The following is a 22523-nucleotide window of genomic DNA, read 5'->3' as shown; positions in this document are numbered from 1 at the left end:
GATAGTAGCCGCTACTCTTATAGGACTGCTAATAAAACTCTTGCGTTCCGCTAGCGCTGCACTAGCGTCTCGCATCCCTATATATATAATAGAGATGCGTTTTATAATCGGCTCGATATCCTCGGGCAGATTTAACTATAGAGCTAGTTTCGACTATAATATAGGGAGAAGGTTGTTTACCGCCTACGACTTGCTCTCGTAGTCGCTACGTCGTAAAGGCGTATCGGCTAGGTTTCGCTTACTAGCCCGATATTTAATAGTAAAGTTAAAAGATATAAGGAAGGTTGCCTATCTTGCCTACCTTCTAATAAGCTACTTTATCTTTATAAAGCCCTTAAGATTAGCGTAGTCGACAACTACGCGGGTCGTATACTAGGCGCTATCGAGGTACGGGCGCTAATGCTTAAAGGACTCGACAACCGCTAGGAGCTCCTAGTTATAGGTCTTATAATTAGTCTCGGCTAGGACTATTTTTCGTAACTAGAAGGCAATAGGGTACCAATTCCTATTTTCGCTCTATTGTAATATAATTCCTACTAAGGCAAACGTAGAGGTATCGGTTTCGATACGTAGGGGCTTCGTAGGATTATAGTGTCGTAATATCGAGGCCGAGCTAAAGGCAGCCTTTAGCTAGCGGAACGCTTGCTCCTCGCTTTCGCCCTACGGGACCTGCCCTAGCTTTCGGCTATTTACGGCTCCTTTCGACAGGGCGGTTAGTAGTGTAACGATCCGGGAGTAATTAGGGATAAACCTCCGGTAGAAGTTATAGAATCCGAGGAAGGATTAAACCTCCTTTAGCGTTAATAGGCGAGGCTACTCGTTAATAGCGTTTACCCTACGCTAATCTATCGATACGCCTTCGGTACTAACGATAAACCTAAGGAATTCGACTTCTTTCTTCTAAAAGGAATATTTCTTTCTGTTTATATATAATGCAAACTTTCTAAGCCGCGTAAGGACAGCGCGTACGTCTCGTACGTAGTCCTCTCGCGTTTTGCTATAGACGAGGATGTCGTTAAGGTAGACGATACAGCAAATATTAACTAGGCTAGCTAACGCCCTATTAATGTATCCTTAAAACGTAGTAGGAGCATTAGTAAGCCTAAAAGGCATTACCTTATACTCGAAGTGCCCGTACCGCGTACGGAACGTAGTCTTCTACTCGTCGCCCCGCTTAATACAAATACGGTAATATACATCCTAGAGGTCTAAGGACGTATACTATTCGGCGTCCTTAAGCCTATTAAGCGTTTCGCTAATAAGGGGCAGGGGGTAACGATTTTTGATAGTAATCTCGTTTAGCCCCCTATAATCGACGTAGAGTCTTAGACTGCTATCCTTCTTTAGTACGAATAGGATCGGCGTACCCGCCTCGCTTATACTAAGCTAGATCTAATCGTTGTCTAAGGCTAAGCTTAGGTAATTACAAAGGTCGCTAAGCTCTCTTCCTAAAGAATAGTAGAGAGGTTTATATAGCGGCTTCGTTCCGGGGATTAGGTTAATCGTATACTCTACGTCTTCGAGGAGCTTGCGCCTCGCTTCGGGCATTATTATAAAGACGTCTTCGAAGTCTTTAAATTCTTCTAGTAAGGAGGAACCCTTAGCGATATCGCGGAGCTAGCGAACGCTAATCGCATATATGTATAGGGCGTTACGTATATCCTTCTAGAATTCCTATAGTTCCCGTACGCGTATCGAACGCGCTATAGCTTCGTTCCTATAGGTCTAGGCATCCGTCGAGCTATCGACGATTACCTTTTAATCGCGCCTCTAAGGCCTACTAAGAATGATATTAGGGAGGGGCATTTCGAAAGCGTAGAACACTCCGGTAGTAATACGTTCTTAGCCTATAGAGTCGGCGATCCGTAAGCGTAGATAATGCGCTCCGTAGTAGTATCCTCGGTCGCCCTAGAAACTATCGGTACTAGGCAGTACGGCGTTAACAATCCGCTAAGGCTAGTATCGTAGAACGAATTCTTAAGATACTATATTAATATTAGCAGCATTATCTAATAAGCATTCGACGGACACTTCCCCTTCTTACGTAACAATTGCTCCGCGTACGCGTCCCGTAGGTACTACTACTACTAAGCTACTTAGTTAAGATTCCGTACCTATCCCTAGCTCTTAGGAGGTGCCTTATCTTTTCCCTTAGCCTTCGAGTCGTTCTTCTTTTCTTTAGCGTTAGCGGCTACCTTGCGTACCGTAGGGTTGTCGTCTTTCTAGAGATAGCGGTTCGGGTACGCGTTCTTGTAATAGCCTTTCTAACGACAGCTATAACATTCGACCTTGCTAATATTATACCTGCCTTACGAGTTATCGCCCTTCGTATGCTTTCCGCCTACGCTACGGTCGCGATTTAACTGCTACTTACGGGCCTAACTATTAGATCGACGCTTCTTACCTTTGCTACCTCCGGTTTTATCGTAGTTACGATCCTTGCGTTTGCTAGACGGCTTATTAGGGGTCTCGATACGCGTCGCAAGCTCTACGAGTTCGTAACGCGTCGTTAGCACTATATAGTATTTAATAATCGCGCTACGAATCGCCGGCTAGAGTTTAACGAGGAGATAGCGGATCCTATACTCCTCGCTATAGTCGCTAAGTTAATCTTCGAGCACTGCGAGCTTAAGGGCAAAGCTTTAGACTAACTGTCCCTTACGCTAACGGGCCGCCTTATACTCGAGGGTTACGTTTAGTATACGGTTTATAGGGTCCCCGACGCAGTCCCGATAGAAGGTTTTAAAGTCCTAGTAGGTATAATTCTATAGGTCCTTAAGGCTGTTTTTATTATACTATCGCTCCTATATATCGCCTACGAGGTATATAATACTATAAAGCACCTTGCTCTCGTCCGTATAATAGGTAGCTCCGGATAGTATAAAGGTAATAGAAAGTTCTCGAAGGAATCGCCTCGACTCCTTAATCGTATCGCCTTTAAAGGGCTTAGGTTCCTTTAGGCGAGGCTTAATAGCCGCAAGACTAGCGACTGCGTAGCTTATACTAGGCATAGGGGCTACGCTTAGCGCACTTCCGGAAAGAGGTAGTCGATACGAGACAGATTTAGCTCTCTAAGATTCAGGCCTCTAAATCGACTCGTTAGCTAATTCTTCCTCGTCCTTATCGTCGTCGTCGCCTAGAGGTAGGGTTATCGTAGGACCCTCGCCGGCGGTACCGCTACTCGGAGCTAGCGCATCGCCTACGTCCCTAAGGGTACAAAGACGCGCATTTTCTCGCTTAGCTTCTTAAGCCTACACTTCTAGCCTAAGCACTTCTTACTTAGCTAGAAATCGTTCGAGCCGTAGGCGGGTCGCTTCCCGGCGCGCCTAATATTCGGCCTCGTATTGTTATATCGCCGCGTCGTTTTCTAATACTATAGGCGCTCCTAATGTATTATTCTACGCGTTTCCCGCGCCCGGCGCGTTCGGATCGCTTGCGTTTATCTTTCGGGGTTCTATAGGCCGCTACGAAGGGTAGACGGTTTAGAACTATAAGAAAATAGGTATATAGCAACGTATAGAATACCCTCTACTAATCGCCGTAGTAGAAAGTAGAACTAAACTGTGCCTTTCTTAGAATAGGGCAGAGCGACTACTATTAACTAGGCCTAGTACGGATAGCATATCTGCCGTACCGGCTACCGAGTATATCCGTACGAGTAATCGAGCATTACGCGTATACGCTAAGCAAGCTTATCGCTAGCGCGGCTGTATCGTACTATACGTAATAACATTACATAATTGTTACATAGGCTTGCTAAGGCAGGATAGGAGACTTTACTTGCTCAGGTTCTTATATAAGCACTATTAAGATAGTAGCGCTAATGCTTAAAGGCTTCTACGATTGCTAAGAGCTCTTACTCGTAGGTCTTATATCGACGTTCTATATCGATTATCTTTCGTAAAAAGAAGGCAATCGGGTGCTAGTAATAGTTATTATCTAATTGCTATAATATAATAGCCGATATAGCGAACTGTAAAGCGTTAGTCTTAATTCGGATCTACTTACTTAGTACGAAATAGTACAATAAGGGGACTTTAGTAAATCGTTTCTTTAGACCGTTAAAAGCGGCTTGTGTTTTGTTAGTCTACCTAAACTCTCTAGAAGGGTTTGCCTTAGTCTTAGTAAGCTTAGTTAATAGCATTACATGCCTCGAATAGCCCTTAATAAAACGGCGGTAGAAATTAGCGAAGCTAAGGAACGATTAAAGCTCCTTAATAGACGTAGGAATAGGCTATTTAGTAATTATTTTAATCCAATCCGGATTAGCCTTAACACTATTAGTTAATACGATAAAACCGAGGAAGGCTACCTCCTTAGCAGCAAAGGTGCATTTAGAAGGCTTGTAATATAGTCTATAGGCTCGTAGGCGGTCGAGGACCTTACGGACTATAGCCTAGTGCTCCGCAATGTGAGGTAAGTATATATAAACTAGGATGTTATCTAGGTAAACTATATAGAGGTAATCTAATAGGCCTAATAGGGCCCGATTAATGTAGGACTAGAATGTAGTAGGGGCATTAGCTAGCCTAAATAGTATAACTAAGTACTCGAAATAGCTATAGCGAGTACGAAAGGCTGTCTTCTATTTATCGCCCTTACGAATACGAATGCGGTAATAGGCGTCCTTAATGTCTAATATAGTATAGTAGTAGGTACTAGAAAGGCGATCGAGGGTCTTATTAATAAGAGGAAGTAGATAGCGATCTTTAATAGTAATAGCATTAAGCCTACGATAATCGATATAGAGGCGTAGGCTACTATCCTTCTTTAGTACGAACAGGATAGGGGCACTAGTAGGGCTGTTACTATACCGAATGCGGCTATTAGCTAGGTTTTCCTCTAGGTACTTACGCAATATAGCAAGCTCTCGCTTACTAAGGTTGTAGAGGGGGCTAAAAGGAACCTCCTTGCCCTCTATAATGTTAATCTTATAATCCGTCTCCTTAAACATAGGCAATGTCGATGCTAGGTAATATTTGAATACATTAATATAGGTCTCTCGAATAGGCTCTAGTATGCGAGCAAGCTAATTAGGGTCTATACTATTAGGGGGTATAGGCTTATCGTTATTACCGAGCAGGTCGGTAGTCGGATTAGCTAAGGCGGAGGCTAGTATTAGGTTGCTAATAAATAGGACCCTAATATTATTAGGACACTCGCTAATATTAATGTGTTTAATATCCTCTTTCCTAGCGATTCTAAATCGCTACTTCTAGAGGCCTAGGTCTATAGCTATAGCGTAGTACTTAAGAATAGGGTTGCTAATAACAATAGTAGCTCCCCTATATAGGTTGTCTATATCTACTACGTAGGTAGTAAAGTCTAGTAGGCGTTCATTTCCGAGGTCGTCCTTTAGAGCTATAGGAATATAGTAGGCCCTATAGGTTAAGTGCCGAGCGTTATTAAACCAAGCAAGGGTTAGTAGGTTAGTCCTCGGTAGTTGTCGAAGGTCTAATTGCTTAGCTAGGCGATAGCTAATAAGGGCACTAACTGAATTTCCTAGATCTAGTATAACCTTAGTTTAATAGCTAGTGCCCTTCGTGTCCTATACAAGGTAGGAGCGTGTTATAGCTAGCACAATGTCGATAGTCTTACGCCGTACGAGGCTAACAGTTAGTACGGCGCTTACTCTTTTTTCGAAGGTTAGCCTATAGGGGTAGCGTTAGCCGCTAAGAGGTGCTTTCGGTGTTTAGCGGAAGTACGATTAATTCGGGTCTAATCCCTTAGTTTATCGCATTAGCCTAATAGATAGCTAGTACTATTATAATTAAAGCACTTCAATCTAGTTAGGGGGTTGCTATAGCCGCTATTGCTACTATTATTAGTTAAGCGATTAGTACTATAGGGATACGAGCCCCTTCTACGGCCCCTATTACGGCCTCCTCTATATAGTCGCTGGCTACGGCCTCTTCTACGGTCGTTGTTACTATTCCTACTATTAGCATTGTTGTCTTAGTAGGAACCTTAGTTTCCTCCGCGGCTACTACGGTTGCTACGGTTAGTACTAGCTAGTCGGATCCTTAATTCTAGTCGTTATTAGAGCTAGATAGCTCGTTCGGCTGTTTCTACTTCGACTATAAATTAAATGCGTATTAGGTTAGCTTGTTCGAACACGCGGCGACGGTCTAATTCGAGGATAAGTTCCTACCTAAGTTTTAGGCGTATCTCGGAGATCTATATAGAATTAGTCTTAGGTAGAAGGTCGTCTTTAAGGGTTTTTAAGTAGGCCTCGAATAAACGAGCCGATTAATTAGTCTTTTGTTTAGCTCGAAGATATAGGTCCTAAGTATATTATTGCCTTAGTATAGGGTTTCTAAGGGTGTCTAGTATAATAGTTTTATAGGTTTGCTACTAAATAGCGGTTTAATCGTCGAGGGAATCGAAATAGTTATCCTATATACGCTTTAGGTCGCTATTAATATACTGCATAGCGTGTACGACTAAGGAATAGTCGTCTAGTAGCGCTCTTAGTACGTTGCGCTAGTTAAGTTCACAGTCACGAATATAGTCGTTATACTGCTTTCGACTAGATCCGTAAAACACGGTATAGTCCTTAAGTTTAGCGTCCTTCTTTTAGATAGGTAGTAAAGAAGGTCCCGCTATTAGTTTAGTTGTCGGGGCTTCCTAAAGGCGACGGAGCTCGAGGAGATTATCCTTTAGCTATTGTTCTTAACGTAGGGCAGTAAGCCTATTTTAAGTAGCTTCTTAAAGTCTCCCTAACAGTTAAGGGCTAAAGGCTAGTTAGCTACATCGTCGATTAACAATGTTGTTAAGAATGTCGTTAACAGGCAACTCTAGGTCGTTACCTAGAATTATAGGTTCTTCTTTAGCAGGCTCTCCGGTAGGCTCTTTAGTAGAAGGCACTTTAGTAGGTACTCTAGTAGGCACTTTAGCAGGCACTTTAGCAGGCACCACACTACTAGCATTGTCGTTGCTAGCGCTGCTAGCGGCGCCGCGATTGTTGTTTCGTAATAAGCCGGCTATTATAATAAGGGGTAGCACTAATAATGTATTGTTAGCCCCTAAGATACGGATGTAGCGGAATTAGTAGACACCGGTCTAGCATGTTTAACTTAGTGTAATAGGCCGTATAGAAGGCCTTGCTTAATAATTAGTACGGTTGTTTCGATAGAATAGTACGTATAGGTCCCGTTCTTCGGGCGTAATATAGTTAGATTAGTCTTATTCGTAGCTATACCGCTAAAAGCTTAAAATAAGAACTATCTAGCTACTGCCCTTAAAGGGTAGATCGAATACTATATAAGAAGGGTCTGTTAGTAGGTAGATAGGGTAGTAGTAGGTACAGGTAGTATTCGATAGAGATCTAAGAGAAGAGGGAGGAAGGTAGGCTAGTTAGCCTAACGCTAAGCGCTAAGCCCTACCTAAGGCATTAAGACCCTAGCTTCACTCGAGCCTAGTTACATACTAATTACGTACAACCTCTTTGGTCCTAACATAGATAGCGTGCTATTAAGGGCATAGATACACTTATTCGTAGGTAGATTGCAAAGCGAGTTATCGAGTATAGAGCGCTATTAACGGCCTCCGGTATAGTTACTAAGGACTCCGAGTTTAAACAGATACTTAATCGCTTTAAGGACACTATATTGCTAAACAATAAGAAGCTCTGCGAGAAGCTTCTTACGCCTAATAAACTGCGTAGTTATAAGACACTAGCTTAGCAAGTCTAAGACAATATACTCCGTATTATATCGTAGCGAGTCTAAGAACTAGTAGCGTTTGTAAGTCTATCGACACCGAGTCTAGTTGTTATAGCTCTATTAACGCTAGCACCAAATCCGGCTCTTTCTAATCCCCCTTCGACGCTATATATAGCGCGCCGCCGCTTAGATATCGATAGTAAGAAGCAGCTAAATAAGGAGCGGTTATTAAGTCGAGTATTAGAGCTATTTCGAGAAGCTATTACTACGTTAGCAAATCAACTAAGAGCTAACTATTATTCCGAGGCAACAAACAACTACTATCTAATCCGCCGAATAGACGATATCGATAGCCGCTCTAAGAAGCGTATAAAGCTAATATACGCGTCTACGGTACGTTAATTTAATAAGCTAAGAGCCCTTATTATTAGACGTATTAGACACGTTCCTCTTATTCCTTCGCAGTTATCGTAGGTTACTAACTTTAGCCTTAACGAGAACCTCGTTACTAACGTTCTAACGCCGATAGGATATAGTAACGACGGCTACGATAGCGATAGAACTGTCTCGTAGTTACCAGAAGCGTTAGATATTGGAAATTAACAGCCGCTAGCATATAGACATTCGCGTAATCGAGGTGTTAGACTTAAGCGAAGAGGACTAAATCGGGTATATCGTATACAGTATTCCGAGTGCTCGTTAGTTCCAGAATTAGTAAGAAACTTAGTAAGAGGCGAATTCTCTAGCATAGTTGTTACTACCTTCGATACTACTAGTTATAATGCTATAGTTCTATTAGTTACTAATAGTAAATTTCGAAGACTTCTAGAAATTTCTGTATCCCTTACTATTCTCTGCCTTTGCATCTTGCTAAGATACTAAGAAGTAAGGTATATAGCTCTCGCTATAGTAAAACAGCTATCCGAAGCTCTTTGCTAGGCACACGGTTATAGTACGAAGATATCGTAACAGTTATGCGGTGCAAAAGTTAATGCATTCTCTAAGGTGCCGCGAGGCAAGCTATCTATATAATAGTCCTACTATTAGTAGCAATAGCGACCGTAGCGGTCGATAGTAACCGCTGCCTGCTATCGTATATGCAATAGTATTATATCGTAATAGCCTCCCTTTCTACAAAAAAGGTCGGCACTGTCTATAGTGTCCTAAAACAAAGGTCCTTAGTAGGCCGTACCGTAGGAAGGTTTAAGGCAAAAGAGCGTAATAGCGTCGCATAAAGGCTAAGCCTAAACAGTATACTAGAACGGTAATGCTAGGTGTAGAATCGTGTCTCTCTAGTAATAATTGCGTCGGTTTTATACTTGCTTATTACGACGGTTACGAAGGGCGTCGCGTAAGCTAGTCGGTATAGTCTAAACCGCTTTTAGCTACGGCTAAGGCGCGACGGTCTTTATAGTCTTATTATCGGACAGCGAGGTATTAACTACGTCCGCTATAGTAGTAGCGTAGTCTAACTAATCGATAGGGATATTAGGGAAGTCGGCACCTAGCAATAGTAGCGTATCGGCGTCGCGTATAGCACTATATAGCTTAAAGTAGTCGGCTATCTATACGTTAAGCTTCGCGATCTTATCCTTAGTAGTATTGCCTTATACGCCGCCGAGCAGCTTAAAAGCGTCCTCGTTAATTAGGTATAGTATAGGGATTACCTATTATAGCGCGACGCATAAGAAATCGTAGTATAGATAGGTTAGCGATAGCGTAAGCGACTCCTTTAAGACTATAGCGGAAAGACGATACTACTAGGCTATCTAGCGCTTAGTTGCTTCGCGGATCTGTGCCTTAGCTAGTATCTATTAAAGCTAGTATACCTCGGTTGCTACTAACTTAGACTAGCGCATATAGTAGAGAGCTTGTAAGTTAAGCGTACGTATACTAATTGCCGTCGCATTATATTAATATTGTCCGTAGGCGCCTATAGTGTTTTCCTATAGAGCGGGCAAAGGTAGCAAGCGTATTAGAAGCGATAGGAGCTTATACTATAGCTACGTAACCGTATTATTAGGCGGTAGTAGCTAAGCCGCAACTAGAGCCTTCGTAGGCGTAGAGAATAGGTTAGATAGTAGCGGTATCTTCGACGATAAGCGAGGCGCTAAGAACGGGCTAGCGGTTAGCTTCTAGCGAGTATTTAACTTAGTCGATAGTAATACGCGCGAAGAGTTTAGCTAGATCGCCTTAGTTAGTAGGGCAACGGCCGGAGGTTGCGGCTTAGCCCGAGTCGCGAGCTTAGGAGGGAAGATTTTACTAAAGAGGCGCGCGTTAGTAAGGTCGGTCTCGTCTAGCGAGTAGTCGGGTAACGGCACTAGGAATGCGCCTATAGGATCCTAAGTATAGTCGATATTGTACTACTAGTAATTCTTATTCGTTACTATCTTATCGTACTTAAAAATAGTATTACCCTATATAATACGCTCCTAGACGCCTAAAGGATCGAAGACTAGATCGGTAGAGACCGTCTTCGGCAAATTATAGAACTATAGCGTTAGCGCGGGCTCTAATCTATTAGGGATAGCGCCGTCCTTAAGTGTCTAGATATAGGCGATAAAGGTAGATAAGGCGTATACTAGATCGATCTAAGTTAGCTAGTAGACTAGGCTAAAGTCTACTAGGCATTAACGGTTAAGGAGTAGTAGAGGTATGCCTTTGCCCTTATTAGCGGTATAGGTACCGTTCTAGTAGCGACCGCTACTTATAAGCTAAGCGTACTATTCTGTACGCGACGTATTAGTAGCCTTCGTATCCGTAAGCGCCTTATTAGTATAGAGGGCGGATATATAGCCCTCGCTACGAAGCGTATAGGCGTTGCAGACCGTAATATATCGCTAGGTATAAGCGACGACGTCCTAGGTAATAGCTAGGCGACCTAGGTTACGACGGTATAGATAGGGCAGACTACTAGAGTTTAGGGAGGACTTATACTACTTATAGAGCTATATAGCTAACTAGGTACTAAGCTCTATACCGATTAGTAGTAGCTAAACGGTATAGTCCTTAAGCTAGGAGTCTAGTAGAGGTAGGCGTACTATTAAGAGTCGTCCGGTAGCTACTATCTATAAGAATTAGACTTCGCCGTAGGTAGTTAAGTCGATCTCGTAATGCTTTATCGCTCCGACGTATTTACTAATAGGTCGCTTGCCCGTCTTTTAGTATTCCTTACCGTAATCGCGGTAGGAGACATCCTTACCGTTCTCGCTACGCTTATATAGGACCGGATAACCGCCTACTATAATGCTATCGTAATATTCTTTTAGGACGAAGCGGTAGAACTACTCTTATACGAGATCGACTATCTATAGGAAGTATAAGATAGCGCGTACTATAAGACCGACGGCTCTATTACGGATTAGAGACAGTACTAGCTAGAATCGTAAGTCGCCGGTATAGGTGCTTAAGCTAAGGAAGTTCTCGCGTAAGCGGGTAATGTTTACTAGGAGTCGGTGCTATAACTTCGTATAGTAGAAAGTAATAGTTAGCAGAAAATTCGTATCGAGGTTAGCTAGATTAGGAAGCTCCTTTAATTCGCCCGCTATTATAAGCGCTACGTACTCGCTAAAGCGTATTACGTAAATCTCCTACTACGTATCGTAACCGTCCGAGTAGAGGTCGGTTCTAAAGATAGAGTATTTACGGGCGAGATCGTCGTTTACGATTTAGAAGGAGTATAGTTACGTAAAGAGTAGGTTTTTAAAATTAGTAACTAGCTTGCCTATATACTAATACAATTCGCGTAGAATCTAGAAGCGCCGATCGCTAGCTATAAGGTATAGATAATATAGGTAATGCTAAAGCCTTACTAAATAGTATTCGACTATTCGCTTATATAGGCGTAGGCGAAAAAGATTAGGTAGCCGACCGTTAGCGTCCTTAGCGTACGCGTTACGTACGAGCTTCGCAGCCTAGACAAAGCGTATATCTCTATTCTTATTACGCTCTATAGGATTAGCGGCGATTAGCGTATCGACTTTCTTATTATAGTCCTTATACTCTACGTACTACCGGATTGCAGCTTGTTCGGGCGTCTCGTTAGCGCGAAGGAGACGCTTATTAATTAAAGTCTAGCGCGTACGCTAGCCTCGAAGCCGCTACCGCTCGAACTTAAGTTCTTTAGGAAATAGAACTAGAGGTTCCTTAAAAACCGACTTAATCGGAGTAGCTAGGAGCTTAGGAGGAGCTAGTACGGGCGCTTATAGCGAGCCGTTACTTAGCGCCTACGTTAGGAAGGCGGGTACCTATAGTAGCGGTAAATTAGGAAGTATACGCGCTAGCGAAGATAGTAATTCTAGTAAAGCCGGTCGATTTGCGGGTATTATTAACGGTAGTGCCGATTCTAAAGCCGAAGGCGTATTAAGAAGCTACGCGCTAACGGGATTAATCGGGCCGCTTTCCGTACTATTAACTAGGCTACTAGACGCGTAGGTAGCGGCGTCTCGGTAAAGGGCAAAGAAGCCCGGCACGATATCCTATAGCTTCTCGGCCTCTAGAATCTCGACCTATAACGCTTTACCCTTCTAAACAAACTCCTATTTACTTAAATAGTGCGGCGGAGGGTCGTCCTTATCGATAAAGTAGTCGGCTATAGCCTTATAGAGCGCTCGGCCTGTCTGTCGGCTCTCGCCTACTAACGCCTTCGCTAGCTCCGTTAACTATTTCTTCTTCGTAGTAAGCGCTATAACCGCTTATATAAACGACTTCCTATCGAAAACGTAATCTAGATTAACTACCGCGATAACCGCTAGTACGTAATATTTTAGAAAGGAAAACCGTCTAATATTAGAGAGCGGATAGTCTAGATTTAGAAGCACTATCGATAGGCTAGCAATAGTCTAACGCTATATAGTACTAAACTCGCTGCCTAGCGTCCCCTACGATTATAGGCGAGCTATTACCTCGAGTAATTCTAAATCGGATTCGTCTATATTATTAGCCGGGGGCAACGGTACTAAGCTCGCTATTAGCGTATCGTTAATACAACCGCGGCCTAAGAATAACGGTGTATATCGCTATAATAGTTGTCGACCGGAGTCCGTTAATACGTAGTATAGTTCTGTGTCTAGTCCGTCCTTAGTAAATGTCAGGAAAGGCCGTATATATCTATTCTTAGTAGCGTAGCTTAATACCGCCTAAACCTCGCTAGTACTTAAACTGCCGTTAGTAGAAATAAGCGATAGCGCCTTATAAAAGGTCTATCGAAGATTGCCTTCCGCCGTAGCGAGGATCGTAAAGCCCTCTAGCGTCTACGCTAGATTAGTACTATATTCCTCTAGACGCGTTTATTAGGGGTTAAGCGTAGCGTTATCTATCTCTCTACGATACTCGCCGATCTAATCCGCTATTGCGTCTTCTCTATCTACCGAATCCTTTATCGAGTTCTCTATATCCTCTAGCTTAGGCGTAGCTATACGTATCTCGACCGTAGCGCTAGGCGCTATATCCTTTCTATTCGTTATATTCTTAAGCTTAGCCGCGAGCGTAGGAACCTCAATCGAAGGGTCTACGGCTGCCTCCTCTCTACTCGTTATATCCTTAGGCCTAGCCGCGATCGTAGGAATCTCGATCGTAGTATCTAAAGCTATATCCTCTCTACTCGTTATATCCTCTAGCTCCGGCGCAGCTATACGATTCTCGACCGTTTTGTCTAATACTATATCTTCCTTATCCGTTACATTCTCTAGCTCCGGCGCGGCCGTACGACTCTCGACTATAGTATCTAATACTATATCCTCCTTGTCCGTTAGGTCCTCTAGCTTAGGCGCGGCCGTATAATTCTCGACCGTAGTATCTAATACTATATCCTTATTGCTTACCTTACTCTCTAGCTTAGGCGTAGGCGTTAAGCCGGTAACAAACAAGGACTGTCCGGCCGATCCTAGACCGTCTAATAGTAGCGGTTCCCCGTAAGGAGCGTTAATCTTACTATTCCCTATCGCGGTATCCTAAGGGTCTCGATCCTCGCTTCTACGATATTCCTTAGCTATCGCTCTTTAGAGGAGGTCGAACGTATCGGCCTTATAGTATAGGCGAGACGCGCGTTATAAATCCGCCTCGAATAATATAACGTTTAGGCGCTTATATCGCGATCGGTACTATAGAAATTTTTACTAAAAAGCTACTATTTTACGATCCCCGCGGCGGACGCGGTTCTCGCGCTTAAGGTCCGTTTCTATTCGTTATCGGTAATTAATAGAAAGCTCTCTTATCGTAGGATGCCGGAAAGATCGATACTAAATAAGGAATAGCCCGCGTCTATATATAACGGTTGCCTAAGTAACGTAGTTACGATAACGATATAAGAGTACGCCTAGGTAGATTACAATTCTAAAGGAGGAGTCGCGCCGCAGGCCCGCAGAGTCGTATCGATTTACGACGAACTGCGAGGGATTGCCTAGCCTCGCCTTTATCGGCGGAGCTAGTAACCTCTAAAAAAGGCTAGCGAGCTCTCGTCCGCTTTACTACCCTACGGAGGGTACGGGATAGTAGTACCTCCTCTAGAGGGTATATATTATCGTAGATTTTGCGTAGATCGTCTACGCCCGTTAAGTCGTCGATATTATACTATATATTATAGGCGCTCCTATAGCCCTTCTACTTTACTAGGTATTAGAGAACAGGCTAGCCTCTTTAGACGACGGTCCGTCGCCCGAGAAAGCGCTCGATTTCGTAAGAATCGCCCTTATCGCTAGAACCTAGACTATCCTTAGCTACGATAGGTAGAGGCTTGTAATTAATAGTTCTCTTAAAAGGATCCGGGTCTTTAGGAGCTTTTTCTAACTACGAAACCGATATTACCGGATAGATACGTATTAATAGCGGCAACTCGAGATAGTAGGCTAGTCGTCCGACTTTCTCGAGAACTATAAAAGGCCCTTTAAAACAGTAGCTAAACTTGTACGACTAACCTAGCCCTTCGTAACTATAGTATAGGCGAAGTATAATATAGTTACCTAGCTTAAGGAATAGGGGCTTATACTTGCTATTATACTATTCTTTTATTTTTACGTTCGCCTAAGTAATCGCATCCTAGACTTCCTTCTAGATACGACTACGCGCTACCGCCCTATTATACGGATAGTCGTATAGTATATCGAGCGAGTCGAGATTCGTTCTTACGCCCGTAGCAACCTCGTTCGGCGACTAACCGGTAGTCGTATTATAGGAGTTATTAAGCGTAGCCTATAGCTATAGGATAAACGTCGTCTAATCCTCGCTAGGATAATCCGCTAACTAGTAACGAATTACCGTCTCGACCGTTTAGTTAGTCCGCTCGGATTAACTATCGGTTTAAGGGTAGTAGGCCGTAGACGTAGCTAGCTTCGTATATAGGCGCGAGAAAACGCTCTTAAAGAAGTCGCTTAGCTAGCGAGGATTACGATTAGCGATAAGTACTACCGGCAAACTTATATCTATTAAGTAAAGCCTATCGATTAGAGCGATGCCCTAGTCGTAGGCCTTCTAGTCCTCTTTGCCTAGAACGACTGCTACCCGCTTAGACGTCTTATAAGTAATCGTATATAGTATATTAAATCTATCGGTCGTAACCGGCAAGGCGGTTACGAGATCTATCGTTATAGTATAGTATAGGCCCTCTATATTCTAGATCGGGTAAAGTTCGCCGTAAGGAGCGTATTAGAGGGTACGTAAAAGGAGATACTAGTAATAATAATCTAAATAGAGGCGAAGGTAGCGAGCGAGTCGATATATAAAGAAGGAAGCCTAAATGCGGTCGAAGACGCGCTAAAAGCCTTAGTAGCAACAGTTATCGTAAGCCTACTCGAAGATCTCGCCTATTAAGGCCTAAGAGATATAGAGTCGCTTACGCCCTAAAGATTAGTTATAGAAATATAAGAGGCCGTCCCTTTCGAAGAATCGAATACCTAGCGGACTATTAAACTTATTACCTACGAATAGGTCCGGATTTTTGCTACCCTTATACCGAACTAGCGTTTTCGTTACCGAAGGTATATTAGCTCTCTTCGAATAGAGACGCTCTAAAGTATTCCGCGCCTACGCTTATCGAACTAGTCGTAAAACCCTAGACTAATGTTCGTCGTTATCGTACGCTCGGTTTAACTAACGTCGGAAATCCGGATCTAGCTCTACTAATATCGTATAGAAGTAGGCTACTTCCTCTAGATCGGCCGAAGAGGGCGTAACGTCGGTATAGTAAGAGAGCGGGTCTAAGTTCTCCTCGTCCGGCGTTAACTTAGGCGACTCTATATCCTCTAGAAGTCGACTAAGGGCGTCTAGAACTAGGTATATCCGCCCTAGACGGTAAACTATATTAACTCGATATTAGGAAAGGAACATCGATACCCTTACTAATTTTAGGTTCTACTTACCTATATCGGTAGTTATAGTTATCGATACCGAGTTAGTAAGACCGACCGCGGTATAGTAGTTTATAAAGATAGTCGTCGGCCTTAATAAAGTATATATTAAATAGCCTACCTTCTTTACTATCTATACAATTCCCGAGTATTCGAGCTCTGTTAGCTAATATCGTATCTCTGCCTAAGTTAGGCCTTAGCTTAAGAATAGAATAGGCTAAACCTTATAGTAAGGAAACAACTGCGCCTTTCTTTTAGATAGAATAGGGTCTAGGTCCCTATCGATATAGTAGAGCACTGCGCTATAGCTAAACTCTTTAGAGGAATCTATATTAGCGTATAAGCGATAGTTAGGGTCGAAATAGTATAGGAAGGAGGGCTCGTAGAACATCGATTATAACAAGCGAAACGCTTTTACTAGCTCGTTACGGTGCTAATCGTTCTTATCTAGCGTCGTAACGGCGACGTACCGGCGACGACTATTGCCGGTAACTAGCGCCTCTTTTAATAAGCGTGTTTTCTCCGCCTATAGAGGCGCCGCTATCTACGCGTAGTATAGGATGTGTTGCCGCAACTAATTAGTTAGACCGAGATAATACTCTAGCTTCTATACGTTTTCTAGGAACTAAAGTAAGGTAATCGCTGCAATTTTCTCCTTACTCGTAGCTAGACCGAGGCCGCTAACGTACTAACCTAAAAGGGTCGCAGAGAGGAAGCCTAAGAAAGTCTTCTTCGGACTAATGCTAATCCTTACGGCGTCTAATCTCTAGAAAACCGCTTCTAGATAATCGAGATACTTAGGCAACGTCTACGAAAACACTACGATATCGTCGATATACGCCCGCGTAAAGCTACGACAGTCGCGAAGGATCTAATCTAGCTTCCGCTATACGAATTAGACACTATTCGAATATCCTGTAATAGCGACCTTGTGCTGTTCCTAGCTACGATAAGTATTAATCGTTAATTTATAACGATCCTCCGGCTTTACGCCCTATTAGTAGAAGAAGGTTAGACAGTCTATAGTACTAATATACTAGCACCCTACTAACTATATAAAGAGATCCGCCTAGAGCGGTATCTAATAGCTGTTAGGGATCGTTACCTTATTTAAGGCGCGTATATCGACTACTGCCCGCGGCTTATTAATTATACTACCTTTACCGTTAGTAACGCGCTTCTATACGACAAACACTAGAAAACCGAAGGGCGTAGGCTCGGTTATATGCTATATCTTCCCCTAGCGGTATAGGTCGTTATATATCTTGTCTACTACTTTACGATCCCTCTTAACTAGGTTAATTATATAGGGGGGCAGTAATAGATCTAGGTAATTTAGTACAGTTAGGATAGGTATGTAATCGTACTCGGGAATATCGACTACTGTTTAGCGATCTGTAAAAAGCTCTAGATACCGCTCGACCGCTATAGCGATTTAGTCTACCTAGTTATCGTTACTATAGATCGTTACGCCTAACGCGTACTAGTATTCCCGCTATACATTTAGCATATCCCGCGTAGCCGTAAAAGCGTTAGGACTCAATCCTGCTGGTCCGTAGTCGGCTACGTCGATATAGTAGGCCCTAGCAATAGTCCTATTACTTAACGAACCGAGTAGCTATCTAGCTCGAATCGTTACTAGAGTCGTCGCATCGTTACGAATATATATATAAGAAAAATTAGCGTCTACGACCTGATTATGCGCTATTACTAACGGCGGAGCTTGTAACGACAATCCCTATATATTGCTAGTTAGCTAGACTAAGAAACTAGCGTTAAGAATAAAATCCCGGCCCTTAGGGAAGTTACTACTATACTTAACTAGCGCGAGGGCGACCGTACGCGGCGCTAATGTTACGTCCTCCGCTAGCCTTATAGGGCGCTAAACCGACTTCCCTTTCTTACGCTTAACGGCTACTTTAAAGCGGGCGTTATTCTAACTAGCTACGGTAACCGTCTATACGGGAATATCGATCCCTATTCCCTCTAGAGTAATCGTATCTATACTAACTAGGATTTTTGCCTTTAGTTTAGGAACTAGGTAAACCTTACAAGTTATTCGTACTAGGGAGACTATACCGTCTGTCTTCGCTACCGGGATAAACATATCTAATACGACGTATTCCCCGGAGCGATATACGCTAGTAATACCGCCGATTTCGATTAGTTCGCGTAGCTTGCGTACCTCTACGTCTAGGCAATAGCTTGAAACGAAGTCTTTTTCCGCAATAGTAAGCGTATAGCTAGTATCTAGGCAGACCTATATAGATGTACCGGATAGTAACAACTAAAGAGGGAAAGTTATATATTGCTAATTCCGGAATATGTAACCTTACTAAGCTAACGGAGGCGCCTTCGACTAAATTACTTCTAGGTTTGCTAATACGCGTTCGATAATAGTAGAAGGCGTCGTCGCCCCTATATACTTCTTACGAATATACTAGTATAGAAGGTTACCTAACTTAAATCGCCGCCTATAGACCTTGTAAGCGTACTTCGTAGAGACAAATAGTTAGATCGCCGCCGGTAGGGACGCTTTAGCCTATAGCACCGAGTTTAACGCTAATAGTAAGTAGTCGCCTATATCTATAAAGTAAGCTCCTAAGCCCGAATCGGAGTTGTATAGGTTAGTAAAGTAGTCGGCGTCTTCTCCGGCGTTACTAAAATAGCTATAATTATCTACGTTAGTTCTCCTATTATCCTCCTAACTATCCTCCTAATAGCCGTCGTCGGCTTAGTTAGTATTATTTACGATATCGCCTGCTTTCTTACTATTATCGGCAAAGTTAGCCTACTTACGAGCTCGATTGTTACACTTTCTATTCTATCGATTAAATAGGCGCGAATCGACTTGCTTTAGGTCTTTCGGGAAGAAGGTAGAGCTACTACCCTTTAATAGTCCTTTACTATTTCCTACTAGTAGTAGGCGATTCTGCTAAGAGGCGTTAGGCAGGCGATTCTACTAATAGGCGTTAGTAAGGCGTAGTAGGTTCGGTCGGTCGATATCGCGGTTCTAGTAGTTAGAGGATACTCTTACTAGAGCGAAGCTCGCTAGAGTATAAGAGGCGTTCCCTTCGTATCGGTTCTACTAGGCAGCCTTACTAGCGCAGCTATTGTTCCTAGTCGTAGCGTCTTAGCGACAATTAGACGAGGACGAAAGTATATACTCCTAGATTAATACCTACTTCTCGTAGTGCGTAACCTATTTATCGACCTTTATACGACGATTTAGCTCGTCTATATTTAATTAGAGGCGCGGGTCTATTCGACGGTAAGCTTCTAAGAGCTAGTTCGATTTCCGTACGCTAGTATTCTTAGCGAGTCGCACCGTCTTAATAATAAAGTCTGTTACTAAATGCCCTAAAGCGATATCCTACTAGTTATAGCGTTACTTATTAAGGAGATCTATTGCCTTTATCGGAGGGACCTTCTATTTCTTACTAAGACAACGTTCCTAGCGCTTTAGACCGTATCCGCCGTAGAGCTTTGCTCGGTTGTAGCTAGAAAGGTAACTATAATACTAACTAAGCGCTACCCCTCGAAAGTAAAGAGAGAGGTTAAGACGAACTGTCTCTTGCCCTACGATATAAGTATAATCCTTAGCTACTTCGATAAAAGTATATACCGAACGGTATATTATCTTGTTCCTAACTAAGGCGTAGTCTCCCTCGCTATAATCTATAACGCTAAGTAGAGGATCGAAGAACCTAAGATACGCTAGATCGAATTGTAGCTACTAGGGGCGGGCGTAGTGCCCCTAGACATAACTCGCTTTAGAAACTAGCGCTTCCGTAACGTAGTCCCGATAATACTAACGGTATCTACGACGGCGGGCGTATCTATAATAACTAGCATCTAAGGAGCTATTGTTATCCGACGAGGATTAATCGGAGTCGTCCGAATCCTTACTATTAGATAAAGATCTATCCTTACTCGGATTATCCCTATACCGACGGTATTTCTAGCGTTGCTTCTTGCCTTCCTATAGTAGACCCTATAAGTCTAATAGCGGAAAGGGCAAAGGCTAACCCTACGCCGGCTTACGAGAGGAATTACCTAGATCGAAGTTACTAGGTAGTAGTAGTAGAGGATCGTTAGGAGGATTTCTAGGTAGATTGCTAGGAGAATTACTAGGTAGATTGCTAGGCAGATCGCCTAGCGCAAACCCGCCCCGACGCAAGCAGCTATACCTACGGGCATTTATATATATGTCTGCCCTCTACTAGTAATCGTATTAACCTAGGTTCGGCTAGGGCGGACTTAGCTTACGCGTAGCTAATAGCAGTAAAATCGCCTATTCTATTAGAAAGTCTAATACGACTTCGTTAAGATAGACTCCTCTCTGTCTAGCTAATTCGCGAAGATAATTATAACGCTAATAGTTTTGTTATATAGCGATATTCGCCCTATCGATCTCCTCGGTTGTCTACGAGGCATCTACCGGAGTACGATATTAGAAACGACTACGCGGCTCGTTAGCCTATAGGTTAGTAAGGCCGTCGTTTATTAGAGGCAATTAGCCGCGACCGATGTCCTAGAACGGCGACGTCGACAGATCGGAAGGCTTAGTTAATAGTTCCTTAGGGGAAGTCGTAGATAGAGGCCCCCTTAGCTTCTAAGGATTCTCGTCCGCCGGGTATCGTAGCTTAAGTAGCCTCCGTAAGAAAACCGATTTAAGCGAGCTATTAGGCGAACTAGGACGCTATTCCGGCGGTACGGTTATTTCTACTATAGTAATAGGCGAAACCGTAGGCCGTAGTAGAACTTAAGGCAGTTAGGCTAGTAGGCGCTGCTCTACTATAGGTAGTAGATAGATCTCCGGGTAGAATTAACGGTAATAGCGTAAATCGCGCACCGTTAGGAGCGCGGCTTTAAGCTCCTTAACCGATTTAGTTAGAATTCCTTTATCTACTATCTACTATCCTAGGAAGTTATAACCGTTAAGGGCGTCTAGGTAGAGTTCCTCGATTTTAGCCTATAGAGGCGGCGGATTTCCTACGAGCGGGTAATAATATAGAACGTATAAGGTAAGTAAGTCGATTCGGCCGTACTTTGCCCTAAGCTAGGTTGCGAAGTTCTCGCTATAATCGACGTAGTTCTAAATATAGGAACAGATACGTAGGATATAGGGCTCTATATCTAGCAATCCGAGATTGTAGTACTAGGGCAGCGGTTAAACCGCTAGCTTAGCTAATTTCGAGGCTTCTACCGGAGTTAGAAGCGAGTCCGAAGGAGCTACGGTAAGCAGGTAAACTATTAGTAAGAGGGTAGAGGCGAGATAGTCTCTAAACGGAGGATAATAATAGAGAACCGACTAAAGGCGGAGGAGCGTAGCTTATCGGGCAGGTCCTCCTAGGGAAAGCGGCTACCCCTAGACCTAGGTATAGTAGGCAATTACTACTAAAGGTAGAAACTACTACTACTATCTCCTCGGGGTACTAATAGGATTGCCGATAAGGCGCTCGCGCGTCGGTAGGGTATAGTGCGGAAGGGTAGTAAATCGAATAGGTACCGTCGTAACGGATAGGAGTTAAATCGTAGTAATCGGCGGAAGATCGGTAGGACCTATAGCTAATCGCGTCGATTCTCGTCGTAGCCGTAATAACTAGGGTCGATTCGGATAGAGGACTAGTAGTTAGTATAGAAGCTAACTAAGTATTAAGCGAAGCTACTAAGTTGCTAGGTACACGGTTATAGTACGAAGGTATCGTAACGGTTATATAGTACAAAGGTTAATATATTCTCTAAGGTGCCGCGAGGCAAGCTATCTATATAATAGTCCTACTATTAGTAGTAATAGCAACCGTAGCGGTCGATAGTAACCGCTACCTACTATCGTATATATAATAGTGTTATATCGTAATACTCTTCCGTATCTAATCCGAGTATTAATAAGAGGATAGGGAAGAGTTAGATATTATCTCCTTACTAATCTATCGCTATTCTTTACTATTCTTTATTACTATTATTAATAACTACTTCCCCTATGTCTTCTATATTACTTCTAACCTCTAATCTATTACTAGAAGGGTTTGTACGCATTAGATCCGGCATTTCTATACCTACTAGCGGTATAGGTAGCAGCTTAGTACCTAAGTAATCTCTAGTATCTAGATATCTTAAACCGTAGTACGTAGCGACCTTGTTTCTACGATAGTAAGATAGGCAATTAGTAAGTAACACTGCTACTAAATAGCAGGACCCTATCGGCATTAAACTAGTCCGTAGCCCCTTCTTATACTCGAAGAATAGCTAGTTGTTAGTTATCTTACTAAACCCCTATTCGACCGACTGTCGTAGAGCCGACTATTCCTTCGTAACCTGCGCCTATATAAGGTTACGATAGCCGCCTCTCTTCGACTTCTACGATCTAATAATGCTATTAACCTGTCTATATACCGAGTTACTAAAGAGAAAGAGCTTGTCTTCGATAGGGTCGTTATTAAACAACTTATGCTATACCTAGTTAATATTAGACTCGCGTACTAGTCGACTATCGCCGTAAGAGCTAGGATAA

The sequence above is a fragment of the Pseudocercospora fijiensis genome (assembly GCF_000340215.1).
Source record: "Pseudocercospora fijiensis CIRAD86 unplaced genomic scaffold MYCFIscaffold_1, whole genome shotgun sequence".
Taxonomy (NCBI): Eukaryota; Fungi; Ascomycota; class Dothideomycetes; order Mycosphaerellales; family Mycosphaerellaceae; genus Pseudocercospora; species Pseudocercospora fijiensis.
This window is presented reverse-complemented; position numbering follows the sequence as displayed.